This window comes from Sander lucioperca, chromosome 18, assembly GCF_008315115.2.
Source record: "Sander lucioperca isolate FBNREF2018 chromosome 18, SLUC_FBN_1.2, whole genome shotgun sequence".
NCBI lineage: Eukaryota > Metazoa > Chordata > Actinopteri > Perciformes > Percidae > Sander > Sander lucioperca.
This window is the reverse complement of record NC_050190.1, coordinates 4,491,138-4,507,706: the sequence shown is the minus strand read 5'-3', so window position 1 is coordinate 4,507,706 and position 16,569 is coordinate 4,491,138. Positions and strand designations below refer to the sequence as shown.

The window sequence follows — 16,569 nt, the reverse complement described above, 5'->3', positions numbered from 1 at the left end:
GACACAAGGAGACGTGAGGTTTGAGTGGAACCAAACAAGACTGAGACACGTCCAATTAAAGGCATTCCTGACATTGTTTCGGGAGAGAGGGACATTTTATTGTTTCCTCGTGGTAAGTCTTCGCAGCTGCTGCAGTGTTGGTGGTGGCGAACCAAACAGTCAGGCATCCATTTGGTCTAAATCGAGGAAATGTCACAATCCGCAAGAGAGAAAAAAACATTGAGGAATCCAGGGATTTCCTGGAAACCTTTATGGTGTGTGATGCATCATTACTGTCTTTTTATATGAGGCACAGTCTAAACACTCGACGATATTACACAGATGAGAATGTGTTACCTCAGGAAAGAAATCAGTAAAGTATTTATTTCCTCATTTTCCAGATCCTTTGAACCTTTGTGGAATGGATACCGAGGTGTAAACACAACTCCCCGTGGTGCAGAGAGACAGTTAGTGTCAGAAAATGTTTCCTTCTTCATTTCCCATTCCTCCACGGGCAACGAAGGGCATCTCTCAAACTGAGGCATATTACTGCAGTATGGGGAAAGAAAGACAATAAAGGTGCATACGACGTTATCCTTTTTTGGAACAGAAGTGAGCAATCTGGGATGTGATGCTCTTGCGCCTACACAGGTAGTTACAGTGTGACGTCATCTTGTGTTTTTCTGGCTGTTACATGAGCGGAGGAGCAGAGCTGAACACTGTGGGCTCATGGTGGAAGGTCTCGAAGTAGCTTTCGCTGCAGTGTGCAGTGTGTGTGTGTGTGTGTGTGGGATGCACTTCTGCAAAAAATAAATACTAAGATGCTTCCAGGGATTGTTGGGGAACATGAGCTGGAAGGAAATAACTTATCTCTTTTTGGACAAGTCTGCTTGATGTATACATGGCCATTGTTGTAGTTACAGTTACAAACATATTTCCATTTGCAAAAATCTGCAACCTGCTCTTATGGTTGCACTTGTTGACTTAAAGGCAGGGTTGGTAACTATTTCCAATATACACCATTTTATTCATTCATTCATTCACGTATATGGCATGCTGTTAAGGAATATATATATATATATATATATATATATATGTGTGTGTGTGTGTGTGTGTGTGTGTGTGTGTGTGTGGGAAGTCTGAATATATGGAATGAAAGTCTGAATATATAGAATAATAATACAGTTTTTCCCGATTGTTTACACACATTTTCTGAAAGCATGCCTCATACTCTACACACAAATCAAAAAACACACACACAATGGGCAAAACCCCTCACTTCTCCTGCAAAAGTATTACAAAAGTTTTACTTTCAAAACAATGTTATTTCTTCTCAAAATAGTTTGTTTTCAAATGACAAACCATCATATGAATAGACATTTATAAGAACCAGTTGAACACTGATGTGCTCAATGTAAAACACTATGATGAATGGAAAACACTTCTCTATTCATCATAATGACTTAGGCCTTCTTTTTGTTCAGTGTTACACTTACTACAGACAGTAAAATATTTGAGAATATTGTTTTTATACTCAGAACACACAAATACACTGTAACAAATATATTTTATTTTCCCACAAAAACAATGTATACAGTGTACATCCCAACCAACACAAAGTTGCACATACAGTGGTCTACATACAAAACAACAGAAGAATTTACTGTATACAGTTACAGTAAAAAAAACAAAAAAAAAACAACTATGCTGCATCCTCTCTTCTGTTTGGGTCTGGCCACAGCACCTCGTCCACACCACAAGCAATATTTTTCCTGGCCAAGCAGCGGGGGAAATATCGCCTTGCATGGCGAATCCAGCCATGAAAAGCATCCACTGCTATATCTCCACATGCGTCTTCCATAGCTTGGAGAAGGGGTATAGCGTTTGTGGATTTCGGTCATACACTTTCCATCTCCAGGAAGAAAAAAAATTCCAAAACAGAAGAGCTCACCTGTTGCCCTTTTATGCTTAAGCTCTGATTGCTAATTGTAAAACTGTGTGACAGGTGTTTGCCCATGTGATGAGTCAGTGTGCATATTTGAATGGCAGTGTGTTCCTTGTGAAAACAAGAGATTTTCTTCATGAAAATTGTGCCAAATGCAGAGAATTGTGTGTAGTGTTTTGAAAAAAGTGTGTTTTAGAACTGCAATTTGAGTATAAAGCAGGAATTGTGCTTGTAGTTTAGCAGAATTGGTTCAGGGGGTTGGTGCATGAGTTACATGTTGTGGTCTCAAGTACCAGTATTTGTGTGTAAACAATCGAGAAAAACTGTAATAAACTACAATTATTATTAAAATATATTTATACATTTAGACTTTCATTCGGAACAAAAGGAATGTTGCGGCTGTAAGCAGTCCAACAAAGTGCTGCTGCGAGGGACTAAACACTGAGAGATACATAAACACACTGTGACGCGCTTGAGATTGTATTGCAATGATTTATTCCTCCACACATAACATACAACTAACACTGCAGTTACCAAATGTAAAGTTACTCTGTGCGGCGGCACTTTGTTGGACTGCTTACAGCCGCAACATTAGTCAACAGAAAGTGTTCACTCCGAGGCTCACCCCCTCTCTGTCAAAGCCCAAAAAAACCCAGGTGAACAGGTGAAGTAAACAAACATGGCATCACTTCCGCTCAAACAGCAATGAAAACGCCCACCACCCACAACATAAGTGCAAAACATAATAATCAATAAATAATATAAATGAGACCATAAACAACACACAATATGTGGCTCCTACAGGGAAGTTTGGGGTCCACTGCTGGAGCTGCTGCTGCTGCGGTTGAAGATGGATGGATGGACCTTTTTATATATATAGATATAGCTGTGTCATATATACAGTATATATATACTGTATATATGACACAGCTATAAAAACAAAGTATGTGCTCTGAAAAAGGAGCGAAAAAGATCTGTCATCAGTTGCTGCAGTAATCCTCTAAAATCGCCCACCAATCACTGCCTCGCGGCCCGCTTGGAAAGAACCAATGAAATGCCTCCTCGCCCCGCTGCACGTACTCTACCCCTCCCGTGTTAGAGCCTGAGCTCAATGCGTGTCGTCGCCACGTTGCTAACAGTAGTCATGTTGGTTTTAAACATTCAGTATGATAGTATTAGCTGATTGCTTACCGGTGAATGAGGCGTGAAGTCAAATGTCGGTCCTTTCTCCGCTCTGCTCTGAAGCAGCGACGGAGCCACAAGGAGATGCTACTTTCAAATCTTGCTAGCTTTAAACATTACCAACCCTACCTTTAAAAGAAAAGCACAATTGCTTGTTCTGCCCTCCACAGGACAGAACCATACATGCTGTTTGTGCATGTTAGTGTTAGTGGTCTGTAGCAGATAAGAGGTGCTACAAATATTTTCTAGATGCAGAGCTGCTCTAAATGGAGGAAATGTGGAAATCACTGTGATGTCGTGCTAACACAAAAATCCCTTCCAGGTAGACAAATGTCCGTTGATTTGTAATGCAGAGATATGTGATGTTTGCAAACTTGTTATACTAAATATATAGTTAAACACGATGGTCCAACCTGTCTGACGTTTCTGCTGTGCTTTATTTACTGTGTTGCTTTGCTAGCGTCTTTGATAAACCAAATCTAGTGCTAGGAACAGCAACATCTCACCGCCTGTTCGGTCAGAAGTTTGGGTGGTGTCATTTCCTTCAGTCTGTGGCCATATGAAAGCATCAAACATGTATTTTAGGTGATTGAGATGAGAGTACATACAGCTGTTCCTCACCCCCAATTGCTTAGCGCCGTTAAATTGTATGTACGGGATGCAGCAGGTTTTCTACCCGGAAGTTATTGTAAAGAAAGATTGTGATTGGGTCTATGGAACTGTAGCAGAAGCTGTTGCTACTAGTATTGTTGCTAGGAGCCAAAATTCGCAAACTTAAGAACTTGTTCACACTTCCCTTCATAGCTACATTTTCAATACTTGCTTCATTGGAAGTAAACAGTGTAAAGTGCTGAGTGATAGCAAAAACAGGACAGTAGGCTCCAAAAGTGACAGAAATGACAGAAAAATACAGGCTTTACATGTATTTTAAAGTTGCAAAGGTCTATTTATATATACACTGATGTCATTTCTCAGTGAAGCAGACCTTTATTTCACTTGAATGACTTATAAAAACAACAATAAGCCTAGTTTCTATATGCAAGTAAAGTTTTTTAACAATGTACGTCAACTCCCTGCTTTAGATTTATAAGGCCTGACTGTTCTTAAAGACTCTATTGGCCATATTTTCTCCAGTATAAACACAACTGCACAGTAGACCGCACTAGATATTGCTTTCTGTCATGGCAATAACATCTTAAACATACAGCGCTGAAGACAAAGGAGAGGGCAGTGCTAATCCAATTTGCAGAAGAGAACAACTCTGTCCAAAAAGGGCCCATAAACTGTAATTCAATCTAACAAATGAGAGATTCTCCCTTTTATATCAATAACAGAGAGAGAGAGAGAGAGAGAGAGAGAGAGAGAGAGAGAGAGAGAGAGTGTGTGTGTGTGTGTGTGTGTGTGTGTGTGTGTGTGTGTGAGAGAGAGTGCATGTGTACAAGGCTGATATAAGAAAATAAGCGGCAGAAAGAAATCTATGAGAGCAAGGCCGGATTGGGACTCATTTTCAGCCCTGGAGTTTTATGCCTTAGACCGGCCCACTTTAGTTCACGACTGACTATATTAAAATAATGTAATTAAAACCTCAGAATATAAGTCTGCAATAGGCGCACTGTTCTCTACAGCCTTGTAATTCATTGTATTTTTGAAAAATAAATCTTACATCAAGATGCATTTACTAAACAAGTATGAAAAAACACCTCAAAATTAAGTGATTAAGTGAGAGCATTAGTCTCTTCACAACTGGGTCCTGGCTCTGTTTCTGACACTAAATTAAATTTTTTACATTTATTTCTCACCACAAATATCCCCTTTTTACAAAGCTTTCAAATCAAGTCAAGTCAGTTTCATTAATGTATTGCTGAATCATCAGGTATCATTAATTATCTCAGGGCATTTTTCATTGAGCAGGGCTCTTCATTACTATTAGTTCTTCTGAATGACAATCCTACCAGCCCATTCTGGTGTGTTGGGCTCATGACTGGAGCTTGGTAACGTTACTGGGCCTTGCTCTTCACTGTTAGCAGCAAACCGGACTAGAGGCGGCTGCTGCTGAAGAGCTACAAGAAAAAGTTTGATACATGAACGGTGGTTTGCAGACAACGTTGTTTTGCACGGTCGCTAACATCTTGCACTGCTCCTAACTACCTTAACGTTAGCTTACTTACCGGCCTCGTCGTCTTCATTTGTTTTTTTTTTAGGAAAAATGTGCTCAGCTTAGAACATTTGGCCGTGTCAGTTTCCAAAGCTTTCTTCTTTTTTATTCTGGCCTTTTCAGCGCCGCCTTTGCGCTTCTTGTTATCCATTTTTATCTGACTTTTTTTATTTTGAGCAACTTGCAAGGTGCCGTGTCGGGGGCAGGGCCAGGGAGTCAAAAGATAATCACGTCATCATTAACCTGCAGGCTGCACTCTGCGAGAAAATAATAAATAAAAAGAGTGGGGCTGCGGTAAAATAATAACTAAAGAGTGGGACTGCGGTAAAATAATACATAAAAAAGTGGGGCTGCTGTGAGTGCAGGCAGCCTAGGGACAGCATCCATATTTCAACCCAGTGCCATGACAACAACGGCCCTCGCAGCCAAAAAAACAGACCGGCCCACCGGGAATTTTCCCAGTGCTCCCGATTAGCCAATCCGGGCCTGTATGAGAGCTACATCTTAAATCATATAACGGCAGAGAGGTGAGCGTGATCATCTTGTCACAACCAAGACAAAGTAATTTACACAAATGAGCCTCTACCTACTTTTCAAAACATGTCACATAGAGATTACAGTATTTCTCAATCGCTTTGGTACAATGATTGAATTACTATTAAACTTTATCAAACAATATGACTATTTATATGAACATTAGGTCAGTTGTTCACATGACTTTAGTCCTTTATCAATGCTTTGGCACAAAATGCACTGAGTAAGCCTTGCAGATAAAAATAGTTTGCATTCATTTGCTATTGAATCATATTACTCTCAAATGCAACTATACACATGTTCATTGTGTGGGTGACTATCACACCTTCAGAGTACACTGTCATTTGACAAGTTGTCTTTGCATTTTGACTGTCTCGGTTTAAGAAATGATAAAGGCACCTTTTGTTTTGATGACAATGATTTATTCATTGATGGATTTAATTACATTTGAAACATGAGTTCATTCTTTTGATTGAGTAATCACCTTTTGCAGGTCACATAGCAACACAGTCTCGTGGCAGTTTGTGAAATGGTCACGTAATTTGATTTATTATTTTATTATTTGATTCGTGTACACAAACACGTTTATCTCGTTTTTTTCGTGATGGTCAGCACGTTTTTCATAATACTAACAATTGCATAGCTGTATACAGCAGGACGGGTTGGGTTTAGGAAAAGAAGAAAGGGCCGCGGGACAACAACGGCACGGTTGGGTTTAGTAAAAGAAGAAAGCGACGGTTGGGTTTAGGAAACGTGACACGCAGTACACGATCCCCGGTCTCCTGGGTGAAAGTCCTGTGTTGTTTGACATATCCACCACCCCAACCAACCTCCCAACGTGGATTTTTGGGCTTTCATACTACTCGCTACCGTAGTCGCTCTTATGTCATCTTCTCATTGAGAGTCGTGCTGTGATCATGAAAGATTTTCCATTGAAATACATTACTTTAAAAAACGTGCTGACCATCACAAAAAAAACGAGATAAACGTGTTTGTGTACACGAATCAAATAGATGAAATTACGTGACCATTTCACGAGACTGGGTTGCACATAGAGTCGTTCTCCCATCACAGTTTTAGGAATGGCCGATAGTCGAAGGTGTGACAGGCCAAAGGAAATCACACTTCTGAAATGAGAAAACAAACGTATTGCCATTGTAAAGGGGAAAAAGTGGTAGCATCCTTTTTTGTACCGTGAGAGTGTGGAAAAGTTAATTTTTTAGACAAATTCGCACCACAACTACACTAACACAAAATAGGCTACCATGGTTTACACTTGATCATTTCAAAGTGACACAGGTAACTGGACAAATACGTAATGGAACAATAACATTGATCAAACTGATGAAACGCATATCTTATTGTGCAACGGTATTAATTAGGTATCTTTAGAGCGTTATGTGCAAGAACGTTTTGAGGACAAGATAATGATCTGTTTTTTAAAAAAAAGCAATCATAACATGTTCCTATAAGGTTTAATATAATTTCAGAATGTAAACCCTTCTAATGGGGTGGTATTATTTTACAGCAGTGTTGTAGTACTTGAGATCGTCGTGGTCTTGTCTCGGAATAGACTACGTTTTTACTCTGTCTTGTCTCAGTCTCGGATGAAGAGGACTCTGGATTTTTTTTCGAGACCGGTCAAGACCACAACTTATCACTAAATTGCCTGCGTATCATCTGATTTATGTGTTAACATCATTACTGTGACTGGATGTAAAACTTCCTGCTTCAAATGCAAGCAATAACTTGACCCATTTCTAGTTTGAAATGTGTTAGTGTTAACCCCCGTTCCCCGCCCCCTTAACACACACTCCTAAAGTGAATGTACGTGACAGGAGAAGAAGCCCAGCCGAAATCCTTGGTAATAACATTTTATTTATTACATTTTATTCATTATATTCGGCACTTAGAAAGGAAGCATAAAGAAAGGTAAGTTAAGTGTAAGTGATGATAGCAAAGTGAGCTAGCTAAAGTTATGAATCTGCCTCTGTACCAAAACTCTTCAGAAATCTCTTCACCCCTCACCCAAAGGGATTTAACAAATATTAGCTATACATATTAGCTAATTGTGTATATACTGTACGTTTCAGTTGTTTGGTCTGGTCTTGGTCTTGACTCGGTCTCAACCCCTCAAAGTCTTGGTCTTGTCTCGGTCTTAACCCCTCAAAGTCTTGGTCTTGTCTCGGTCTCGACCCCTCAAAGTCTTGGTCTTGTCTCGGTCTTAACCCCTCAAAGTCTTGGTCTTGACTCGCTCTCAACCCCTCAAAGTCTTGGTCTTGTCTCGGTCTTAACCCCTCAAAGTCTTGGTCTTGTCTCGGTCTTAACCCCTCAAAGTCTTGGTCTTGTCTCGGTCTCGACCCCTCAAAGTCTTGGTCTTGTCTCGGTCTTAACCCCTCAAAGTCTTGGTCTTGACTCGGTCTCGACCCCTCAAAGTCTTGGTCTTGACTCGCTCTCAACCCCTCAAAGTCTTGGTCTTGTCTCGGTCTTAACCCCTCAAAGTCTTGGTCTTGACTCGCTCTCGACCCCTCAAAGTCTTGGTCTTGACTCGATCTCAACCCCTCACAGTCTTGACTACAACACTGTTTTACAGTAGAGATTGCATTTCATTGAAGCATTGGCAAAACAACAAAGTCAAGCTTTCCGATTGATTGATTTTCCTGCAAACACTCTAGAGGTGATCACACATCTATAAAATGACTTAAATTACATTTTTTTTAGATGAAAGGAAAACTGTCAGTAATAAAGAAAAGCAAAATTACTTTCTGGATTTCACAACTTGTGGAGTCCTATACATTGAATAAGATATCCATTGATGCACAATACAATGAATTTTCATGGTGGATCACGCTGTCACGCTGTTTACTGTTCACTTGTATGGGAACACTCTGGATCATCTCCATCACTCTGACAACAAACACCCTGCAAAGCTTGTTTTCTTTGCATATTCAGACTTCTTCTCATCTAACACTGTTGGAAAAAGAAAGATTTATTCCAGGATGTAATGGATTTGTTAGAGTTGGTGCAGTTGGTACTGATTAAGATGCAACTAATTACAGAGCACTTTCCAAGACACCCACTGGGACTTTGTTTTTTCGTGGAACAGGACCATCAAATATGTTGTTGTGAAGCCTAAAATAAGCCACAAACAGAATAATCAGCAACGGAAGGTAATTTTGACATACATCCCAGTATTTACATATTGTCTATTCATCTGGGATCTGTTAGAGTTTAACATGTACTTTCCAACAAGGAGGCCACAACTTAAATAAGTCCCATATAAGACAGCTTACCCACAGCAGTGAAAATCCTAGCGAAGTAATAGAATATGACAATCCATTAAGTATGGGAAAAGTTCTGGATAAGTTTACAATTTACATATATAAGTATGCGTGGGAACAATGATGATGTAAAGTTTGGGAATACTTACAGCGTCCCCCCACGGGGAAAGTTACTTTTCCCTCTCTTCTTCTGACAAACTGTCTGTTAAATCCAAGCTTATTAAGATCATATGATTTTTAAACTCTGAATGATACATACAGCCGCTGCCAGTGGATTCTGGGTAATATCTTGGCCCTAACAAGCATGTGATTGATGAGACTCCAGCTTAAGGCAGCGGAGCGCAGTGGAAATAAAACCTTCCTCAGCCAACCTGTGACCAGACCTGTGTCAAAAACACCTCTCCGTGTTTGATTTATATGTTTTGGACCACTGGGATGGTGGCCCGTCAGGACAATTTAAATAATGTCAAGTAAGTTGTCAATCAGAGTGAAGACTACGATATTGGCTCAAACTATTTGCTGAGATTGTCAAAGTTATTGGCACTTAGTCTTCACTACAGTGTGTAACGGACTCAACCCCCTCTGGCGCCTACATAGGCTAAAAACCACAGACATGACTTTAAAAAATGTTTTTTAATCCATGTTCAGTGAACTCTGACAACCTCATTTTGTGACCCTAACACGCTGGTGATTGATTATATTTCAGCTAATGGCAGCAGAGAAACAAGCTAAAAGGAGCCCTCTGCAGCGGAGCAGGAAAACATTTGGATGTAAAATGTTAAACCTACAGCTGCTAGTGGCACATACAGTATACCCCCATGTCTTTGTGTGTCTGGGCAGAGTGAAAAGTTCACTCTGCTTCTGGATTCTGAGTCAGACCTGGGCCATGAGTGTACTATTTGTGCAAATACTTCTTTTATAGTAGTTTGATTTAACTTTCTTTAAAGCCAGATGGGTGGGATTTACCACATATGACAACACTATGAGTGCCAGAAAGTTATTTAACAACCACAAAAGAGTGTTTGAAACTTTGAAATTTCATTCAGTTTCCTTGTGATTGACAACTTATCTAACAAAATCAGAAGATATGAACGCCATCCATCTGGTACGGAAAGTAGAATAAAACAAATGCTTTAAGTAAGAATTATTTGCAAATAGCTTTGAAGATGGGTTTCAGCGAGAATGTGTGTGTGTATGTGTGAGGAGAGGAGAAGCAGCCGAGGAGAAGCGGTGTGGTTTTAATTAGGCGGCTGCTGCAGCGTTGCGGGTTGGGACGCGGTGCCAGGACGTCCCGGGAGGAACAGCACTGACGCCTTCGAGGCCTGCCAAGCGCCGCCACAGCCTATCCCAGAATGCCTCTGTCACCGTCACCGTGGGGAACGGCGGGGGCCACAGAACATCTGAGAAAACAATCATTTTCGCCCCATCGTCGCTATGGAAACGCTCCCATTTTTTTTCTGGCCCTGGGAGACTGGGGAAGGCGAAGACGCAGGGTCGGCGTCTGTTTGGTAGACGTTTGTGTTCTCCTCTCTGACGTGCTGCAAAATGATACGTCACGTTTGATATCTTACACGCTGACGCATCACATCGCAGAGAATGTGATGGAACAGGAGGGAAAAGAAGAGCTTTCAATGCTCTCAGAACAAGCTCTTCATATGCTGCTGCTCCTGCATAAAAAAATTATTTCAGTTCATTTTTAGTTTAATTTGCCTCAGGAGACTTACAGCAATGATTAAGAAAGCACCACAGATATAAAAGGTACCGCCATCATTAATAATGAATAATTTCTAGTACTTTATAGATCACTAATAGGTCATTGAAGATGCACCTTACCAACTTTACACAGAAGGATCAGTTTACACTATATGACGAGTACTACTCACCCTGTGAAAACAGTTGTACAATGTTTTCTGTGGCTCTGAAGAGAGCTTTCTAAAGTCTGGGAACATAATCCTGATAATAAACACATAGAGGGGTTTCGGCCAAATTTACAGGTGAAATATCGCCACCAATGAATACTCATACTTTTAATATAGGGGTTCCCTCAAACACAGGCAAGTCCACAATTAAAACTCAAGAGACGTAATATAATATTGTATTAAAAACAATCAGTAAAAAATATAAATAAACAACACAATTAAAGAAAGATAAAACTAAATGTAAAATACTAATGCCTGGAATTTAAATTAATCAGAAATAAAATGAACAGAAAAATGGAGGCGATACTAAAACGACAGGAGTTACAGCCACACTCAAAGAAGGGGCAACTGGAAGGAAGTGGCCTAAAACCTCATAAAAAACACAGCAAACAAAATAAGATAAATAAAATCAATAAAACAAGTCACGGCAAAAGGCACACAATAAAACATGCACATAAGAGAGGAATTGGCCACTTATTCTACTATCAACTACTCTTATAAAAACGTCTTATAAAAACGTCACAAATAATGATAAAGACTAAAACCACTACGGCCAAAATTACAATAACTCAATTAAAACAATCAAAAGGCTGACAGGCAATAATCAATAAAACAAAGAACTAAAATAATAAAAATCAAGTCAGCTTGTGCACAAATTTAAAACTGCAAAAGCAGCAGTGAGACTCTGCAGGTACAAAAGACATGGGTTAGTGGCACCCGTTGTTTAAAATGACATAAGTCAACCAGAACTTACTAAATGTTTACCTCAGCTGTGTGCAACGCCCCGGTCAGTACAGTAGGATATCGTAAACTCTCGGCCACGAACGTGCAGTCACACTGGACCTTAACGAGTCAATCCTATGGGGTCAGCCCTGTGTTCCCACATTTCTAAGAATTTATTTTTCACTGAAAATTAGGCCCTATGTTAGGATTAGGGCTACATTCTATCTGTAGTCCATTGCTACTGGATAATATGTTGGGTGTAATTGGGATAAAATCTGATACAAATTCATGAAAAAGGAAATGTGGGAACATAGGGCTTAATTTTGGAAAAAAATCTTAGAAATGTGGGCACTGTGGAAACATAGGGCCTAATTTTGAAAAAAATCTTAGAAATGTGGGAACATAGGGCTGTGGAAACATAGGCACGCTCCCCAATCCTATGTGTTACACCGGAGCAGCACAGCAAACGGAGACATCTGTCTTGAAACATTATGGAATCAAGTACATTTTACAAACATAAACACGGTAACGCTACAATCAAAAGCGATTCTTGTCATCTGGCGGAGCTCCATGGGAAGCCGAACATCGTTCATCACACACTGCCCACACTGCCATGACACAAAGCTAGATTCAGCAAAATCATCATCCCTTTAATAGAAAGTGCAATATGAGTTTTTGCAGGTCAAGCAAAAAAACAATAGATCTTATAATAAGGCACTTATCTAAATAAAAAAGTGATCAGAAATGGCCCAATACCATTTTTTGCTTCCCGATACCGATTCCGATACCTGAACTTGCGTATCTGCTGATACCGAGTACCGATCCGATACCAGTGTGTCATACATGTATATTGTATTATGTTTTAACAACTGTATACTACTATCCCTGTATGGATGTGATATGATTTCTATCTTTGTTGTCAGTCTGACTCAGGTTAAACTCTTTGTGAAACATGAACAAACACTTTCTTTTATTCTCCAGTTTGACAGTCAGTTATAACGGAAAAAGAACATAAATAAACTACTTTAACGTAGATTTTCTTTAGGGCTTTATTACGTGGTATCGGATCGATGCATAAACTCCAGTACTTCCCGATACTGATACCAGCGTTTTAGGCAGTATCGGAGCTCATCTCTAAAAGTGATAATTACAATAATTATGACAAGATGCACACTGTGTATCTTTGTCGCAGTTGGACAACAAACACTTGTGTACCATTGATGAACACTGCAACTTGTTTTGAACGCCCCATAAAAACTGTGCGTCTGGACTTCATCATATCCTGATTAAATTCTTGGCGGCATTGACCTCACCCTCAGCTGTCACTCCTCAGAGTCTGATGACGACATGATTGCATCGCTTGAAGAACCGCTCTCACTGTGCAGACCAAAACACATTTTAGATAATCATCTACCTTTGTGTCACACGCTGTCATAGGCAACACAGAAAAACTCATAAACCTGAGCATGGAAGCATCTCATGATGCGTAACCCCCATCCCCTGCTCTTATTTCTTAAATCGCTGCTTTATTGGGATATTATTCGCGCTGTCCGCTCTGTCTCAACACAATCTATAATACTGACAGTTCTCGTAAAACACATTTCTCAATACGGAATCAAAGTGGACCTCTGCAATTATGTGACGAGCTGAGGGGGGCGGAGAGAGCTGGGGAGGGAGCGAGGGGGCCCTGTGGCTTGACTAATGAATACCCTCTGGGATTCTCTCTCATTGTGGGGGAAGAATCAAAGTATGATGGTGCGAACGGCATTCAAGCATTCTTTTATGTGCGACCATTCCCTCCCTGTCTGAGCGAACATTAAAACAGGATGAGGCCAAGCGCGGAAAACAAATAGGCAGCCCTTGACTTTGATTATAGGTTTGAGCAAATTGGAATCTGGCTACAAAGGGAAAACAAGGCTTCATTGAGGACACATAATTGATGCTTCATGAGAGTGTGTGTGTGTGTTCATGTCTGTGTCTGTGTTATCTGTTGGCGTATGTGTGCGTGCGTGCGTGCGTGTCCCATGAGAGCGACTGTGTAAGTACATATATTAAGACTCCAATGTAAATGAAGCCAGCACACACTGAATGTAATTAGCCCTGAAACAGAAGTGAACACATATTTGACATTTGTTAGTGTTCCCCAAACATATCTTAACTCTGTCTAATCAATCCTTCTCATCAGACAATTGCTCTTAGCTGAATCCCTTTCAAAAGATAATATGTAAAGACCCAGATGGTTCACAACATTCAGTATCATTGGGTGGTATTTTCCATTGGGCCGTCTATGGTGATACTACTGCAGAGATTCTGGCAACAAACTTGTTGCATCTGTTCACTAGGGGTGTACAAAATAATCGATTCATATTTGAATCCCGATTCAAAATCGATTCATAGAATTTTTATTTATTTTTTTTATTGTATGTCTACTGCAATCACATGGGAAAAGTAACTATATTTACATACTATGAATCATTGTTTTAATCGAGAATTGTTTTTGAATCGATTCTTGAGCCTAAAAATTGATATTGAATTGAATCATGACATTTTCTGAATCGTGCACCCTTGCTGTTCACGTAAATGCCACGACTGATGACATATTAGGGCACAAACAGTGTCAAACTCAAGGCCTCGGGGCCAAATCCGGTCCCCTTACAAATTTTTTATCCGGCTCAATTTAGATTCACAATAAATCGGAAACTGTAATCATACTGCAATTACACGACACTCATAATTTGTCAGATTTGCCGACTTTCAGAATCAAAAATTCCCACAGAACTGGTGAGTTTGCATATTTAGGCTGTGAAACTGGTTGTTGTGAATCAGCTGTGTGGTAGCCTCCTTTTAAAAATGTAATCATTGTTTTGCTTGATTTGCTAAATTCTATGATGGCTAAACAACTTTTTTGCAGCCTTTAATTAGGACTTTATGTCGAACAAACCGTAAGTGAGAAGATGCAATAATACAGTCAAACATATTTTACTTTTTCAATGAAATAAAAGCATGTCAGTGAACTATTAATGTCCGGCACCTTGATGTGATTTTTATTTTAATTGTGGCCCTTAGTGAAATTTAGTTTTACACAGGGTTGTCCCATTTCCTAGGGGAAGATTTCATCCACTACTTGTAACTGTTCTGAGGGGCAAGTCAAAAAGCGAAGGACATTAAAAAAAAAAAGGAGTAGGAGTGGTAGGGGTAAAAACCTCCCTGCCACAACAAATCAACAGACCTACAGACAAATAACTAAAGGACACTAGAAAAGAACATCCTTACTGTGTTCTAGCCACGGAGCTGAGCATATTTAAGACTTATTAGCGACGGTTATAAACGCCTTGCAGGTGTGCTGCTCTGCTTGCAACCCCAACACGCTGCTGCTGCTGTTAAAAATAATTTTTAATTTTGACTTTTAGGCCTTGTTCAGACTGCCAGCCCAAATCCATTTTTTGGCATATCCAAATTGTATGCAGATTAATTTTAGAAAGTCTGGACAGCAACAAAAAAACAAACATGAAATGCAATTTTTGCAAATCGGATCCCAGCCACATTTGGAGGTGGATTGAAATGCCATTCCAATCGGATTTCTACATACGTGTACTGCTTTGGCCGCTCAAATCGGATTACAAAGTGTTTTTTGTATCACTTGTGTAGCTGAGGGTTATGCGCCTAAACTTATGCAGATAATAAAGTAAAAACACAGAATATCTGTAGTCCGAGCCAGTGTGAACCAAGATGGCCTTAATTTCCTTTCACGTTGTCAGCAACAGCACAGCTTTACTCTTTCAAGTTTCAAGTTCAAGTTTTACCTTTCATAATAAATAATAATAAATAAATAAATAAATAAATAAATAATAAAACTTAAATTTACTCTAAGCATTTCGCTGAAGAGGCAACTTGACAATTGCCATTTTCGTCCCATTTCATAAAGGGAAGATTTCAACCACTACCCCTTGTCACTCTGTTACAAAAAAAAAAGCGAGGGTCACTCAAGAAGCAAGGGCCAAAGTGTTGGATATAGAAACCCACCCACTGTGTGAGTGCAGAGCAGGGTGCTCCTAAAAGAAGGAGCAATGTGTTACGGCGGGGTACAGGAGGACTCAGCTGCGGAAACAGAGCACGGTAGACGGAGTAAAAAGGAACAGGATTTATTTAAAGAACATGTAACCAGAGCAAAATCTGGGTGAGTGGGGAGAGCAGGTGACAGGCAGGGTGAAGATGGTGGTTTCCTGGTATTCAAATTAAAAGATATACAATATACAATGTGGTTGTAGGCCTATATGTAGGCTCCTGTGCTGTATGTATGTGTGTGTTGTCTGTAGCTGCTCTTCACTAATTCCCCAATGTGGGATTAATAAAGTTGTTGAATTGAATTGAGAGTGGAAGATTCCAGGTGGGAATGAACAGATCCAGACTGACACGGCGATCTTTGGAGAAGAAAAAAACTTTTTTTAGACCAAAAAAAACAGTTTAGACCAAAGACTAGCAATGAGTAGCTGCAACTGGAGAATAGTACACACTGAGGTTTGTTGGCCTGAGGTACAATACCCATACAGGTAATCAATAACCTGGCGTCGAGTCTCTGGAAGGCTGGTGTCTTTATGCCACAGGTAATAGGAGATTGCGTGCAGCTGAGTTCAGTCATGCAGCTGAGTCCAATCACTTGGATCTCCGCCATGCCCAACACACACCCACAACACAGACAACAGAAAAAAGGGAAGAGACAAACAACAAAACATAGAGCCACAGCAAAGACTGTGACACAATGCTCTGTGGATGAATTGGGAGTGTGCCTATGTTCCCACAGCCCTATGTTCCCACATTTCTAAGATTTTTTTTTCCAAAATTAGGCCCTAT

General features: G+C 40.0%; 1 long non-coding RNA gene across 1 annotated transcript; it reads right to left on the bottom strand.

Annotated features, from left to right (window-relative positions):
- Window positions 1-4,836: 4,836 nt before the first annotated feature.
- On the bottom strand, window positions 4,837-13,296 carry LOC118493695. The gene is made up of 3 exons (XR_004895649.1): window positions 13,286-13,296; window positions 11,470-11,474; window positions 4,837-4,967 (listed from the first exon to the last, which is right to left on the bottom strand). It is a non-coding gene; the product is annotated as an uncharacterized LOC118493695 (long non-coding RNA).
- Between the last annotated feature and the right edge of the window lie 3,273 nt (window positions 13,297-16,569).